Source organism: Rhagoletis pomonella, unplaced genomic scaffold, assembly GCF_013731165.1.
Source record: "Rhagoletis pomonella isolate Grant_MI unplaced genomic scaffold, Rhpom_1.0 Rhpom_scaffold_00006, whole genome shotgun sequence".
In the NCBI taxonomy this organism is placed as follows: domain Eukaryota; kingdom Metazoa; phylum Arthropoda; class Insecta; order Diptera; family Tephritidae; genus Rhagoletis; species Rhagoletis pomonella.
In genome coordinates, this window is record NW_023458560.1 from 69203683 (window position 1) to 69208036 (window position 4354).

The following is a 4354-nucleotide window of genomic DNA, read 5'->3' on the forward strand; positions in this document are numbered from 1 at the left end:
TTTGTGAAATAAATATACCAAAATGTCAAACTTTAAAATCAGCTGTTGGCTATGTCGCTGAGGTCTTCAAAATGTTTAAGAAGCTGGCTTCAAGGCGACATTTGTCGACAAAATGATGTCGCTGTCGTTACGTCGTGAAGTTGCAGTCGTCAAAGTGTTCCGAGCTTTAGTTGTGTTTTGCTTTTCTTTTTGTGCTTCTCAATTGCTATAATTTCGTTTTATTTTTGTTTTGCTCTTCATTCAATTCACTCAACTTAATTCCAACTGCAGCATCAAAATCTTCGTCGTCATGCACCACAACCGTATTCCAAATGTTGCAAACTCATCCAGCTGGCTAGTTGCTTCACTGTCTTACCGATCTGGCTATGGGTTATTGCTGGTGTCTACTTGTTGGTTGGTGAGTTGGTCGTGCGATCATCGTTCGTCTTAGACCAAATGCCACAAAGTGGTAACAGCGCGCGGTCAAATGGCTAGCACGTAGATAAAGTATTAATTCAGTCAAACAGATGCTAGCCTTTTGGCAACAACGTTCATTGCCAGCATGATCGCACTTTCGCTGTGTTGACGATCAGTTTTGGTGCTGCTGTTCCAGCAATAATGATCGCTCTTAAGTAGCCAGCTGTAATAGTTTGTGATCGTAAATAGAAGTTGTGATTGCTCTGACCATTTATCTGTGGCGATCGCAATTTTTTGAAGGTTATTTGCAAATTTTGTTTGGTCGCAAAGCTTGAATTTTTGGAATTAATTTGGCGGAGTTATATATGTGTGGTTCGAATGTTAGAAAAGAGACACTAAAAAATTGCCAAAGATTTCTGAGGCATATTGTGTAAATATTGATTTGTAATACTTAAACAAAGCTGCTGTGATCATATTTCTCTGGCTTGTGTGCTGGTATCTGGAGCATTAACCTCTACATAGAGATGATATCCACTTAAATGGACATATGTACATGCATGTAAAGAATGATGGGGTCTGTCACCTGCCCTGATGCATTGGTGCTACACAGCAATAGTCAAACCTATACTGCTCTAGGGCGCAATGGGTGGTGTAATACCGCAATGAAGCCCTCATATTTTGGGTCAATAGAAAAGGTTCAGCGCCCCGCGACACTGCTCATCACGGAAGCGCTGAGGTCTACTCCAACGGCTGCTCTTGCAAAAATCATCAGTTTACCGCCCATTGACCTATTCGCGGAAAACCGTGCTGCAAAATCTGCATGTAAATTGACGGACATAAGGGAATTCAATTTCACAACGTTTGGGCACAGCTCAATTGGTGTTGGAAGCTCAGGCAGCACGGACTGCAAAGCTTTAATTGGGAGCAAAGGTTCCGCACAACGTTTGAGGAGGAGGGATGTCTCAAGGGAATGAAACTAGCCGTAGGTCCCTAAGGATTTTTACTGACTGCTCAAAAATTGTATCGGGATTTACTGCAGTGAACTAAACGCCAGGCGGGCAGTAAGGTTACCTGACCATTGCAGCATATTCTAAGGAGAAGGTTCCGAAATGAGGATAGCAAAAGCCAAAAGTAAACCTATTCGTAAACAGTCAGACAGCAATTAAGGCAGTTACCTCATATAGATTTTTATCCAAAAACGTCGGGAAGCCATTGGCGGTCTAGCCGCAGACAGAGGACTGCATATCTATTGTGTGACCGGCCACAAGGGAATAGAGGGTAAAAAATAGCAGATGGGACTGCCAAGAACGCAACCAGTCTGCCACTTGAACAGAAAAACTACATGCGTAGACCACTTCAACACTTTTACAACAAAATAGACGATGATATGTTTAGGCAGTTCAGGGCTAGATGGAACGAATAACCTGCAAAACTGCAAAAATATGTGCGAAAACAGCGGAGGAAAAACTTGGAGCATCTTATCTGCCAATTTGAGAAGTTAGAGGACACCTCAAAAGGGGCTAATAAAACTTTTAATTATGAATAAAATAGTAAATGTATGTATATACTTTTCCGTATAGGTTTATGCGGTAAAAGCCGGAATGAGCCCCTGAAACTTCTTACAGATGTACCCAAAAATCACTTTCCCTTGTTTCAAAAATATACCCTACCGGAATTTTGAACGCACACGTTCGCTTGGAACTAAATATTCTTTGAAGAGAGAGCTACCATAGGTATTACGAAATAAAAGTTGTACTTGTTCGCCGCACATATTAAGCTTGCTTCGGTCAAATGCACAGAGTGGTAATGGTAAAAAAATATTATTACTCGATTAATGTATCAAATGATTAATTGCAAGACCAAAAAATTTATAGCAATTAATTACAAGATATTAATCGATTAATCAGCATTTTCGATTAATATTTTTTTTTTAATATTATAATAATGGAATCACTTTTTTTCAAATCATGTATTCATTCATTCAATAAAATTAGTGACATACAATTTTGTATAAAATTTCCAAAACTCACATCTTACAGGAGCCATTTTGAACATGCGCGTTTAATTTTACGAATTAACAAAGGCATAATGTGCCTCTTCATTGAAATCAGTGATGTGACTTTAAGAAATGGCGAGATATAGTACTAAAATGTTGTGAGTGGCAGCAATTTTTAGATATGTATTATAATTCATTTGATTTCGTCGTTAGTCTAGTTCGATTAATCAGAACAGGATACTCGATTCGATCAAATCGCTTTCCGAAAAGAATTACTCGAATACTGCTATTCGATTTGATTAATATTGCCATCCCAAGCACACAGTTCATCTTTTGAGAAAGCATCATGATGTCATAAAATACAGCAATGAAATATTTTTTTTTCGAAACGTAAAATGACTAATTTACCAATAATTTAGCCTTCCGTATATATTTCTTGCACTATTTTTACTGCTTTCCCGTATATGAAAATACCTACCAAATTCCGGTTCAGAGCGTTAAACCACAGCTCCACTCCGTAGGCAATTTTGGATCCGTCGTTATGGTTCACAAGGTACCCTTTATGGTATTCAAAGACAGCCTGTAAATGCTGTACAGTCTTTTCAAACAAGTCCTATTTTTCATCGCCGTTCACCGCACTAGTACCCCTAAATATTTGCTATGAATATCCAACGTTCTGTTACTTTTACATATAAAATCCCGCTGATACTTCCCGGTTCTGCCCAGGATTCGAATGTACTTTGTGCTTGTATTTAATTGTACAGTGGTCTCCACTAATATGGATCTGCTCCAGACTGGAATTTTGTATATCCTAGCCAATAGTTTCAGCTATAGCTCAGTCGCCGGTAGCGCTCAGCGTCTGATTCGCGAGAGAGCTTAGGGTCATTACATATGTATCGCTGATGCTAACTGTGCATAAACTAAATGTAGTATTTTAACCATAAACGTTTGCAGAAGTGATGGTAACATTTCTACTCGGGGTGTACATCTATGCATATTCCGCGTGACCTCATATCAGTGGCAGCATGATGGGATTTTTCTACAGCTTAATATGATGCTTATCCAATATCTCAAAGCTGAGGAAGCCTTTTCGAGGTGATGCTATCTATTAAAGCTTGCTTTGAGATATTCCCAAATGCTTCAGCTGTATCTAGAAAGACTCCAATAGCAAATGCCCTGTTTAACATGGTCCATTCAATCCGTCTAACATTGTTGTGCAGATCACTTTCGACCGATCTGCCATTAGTATATGCTTTCTGCACTTTGAAGTGGCTTCTCATCTAAATTCTTGACGTATTTGCCAATTGGAGCTCGAGAGATTTGAGAAAGAAATATGTTAGGCTGATAGGCGTATAATACTACGGGGTACAAATTTTCATATGTATAATGTATCTTGGCGCAGCCTTCCAAAAGCCAACAAAAGCTTTCTGAGATTTTGTCTGAAGTATGACTAGAAAAAAGTCATCTATGCCTATTAATTTGAATACCGGGAAAGAAATATACCTTAGCGTTCATTTTCTCTTCACGGAGTTCGTAAACTTTCCACAGTCCATTACACTTCCTTATTTCTTTCTTGTAGTTTTTATGCCTTGTTTCATTGCACCCTTCCCAGCACTGCGTGGGTTCCTCTACCTTCGCTAGGTTGAAGAACTCGCACACTTACCTCCTGAGAGCTACCTCGTCTGTATACCATCGGTGTGCCCTGGTTTTAATCTTAATCAAGATAGGTCGCAGTACTAAGAGCAGAAAGGAGTGCCAAAGATTTATTCGTAATCTGAATACTTTTTGAGTAGATAATCCCAAAAATTATTATTATTGAGCTAGTCCACTTTTGAAGAACATGTGCTACCTACATATATACATACACATAAGTGGTCATGGTACATGTAAGCCAATTAGTGACCGCGCTTGTTACAGCAAAAACAACTGAAGAACGTGAGAATCAATCAATATTTATTTCCT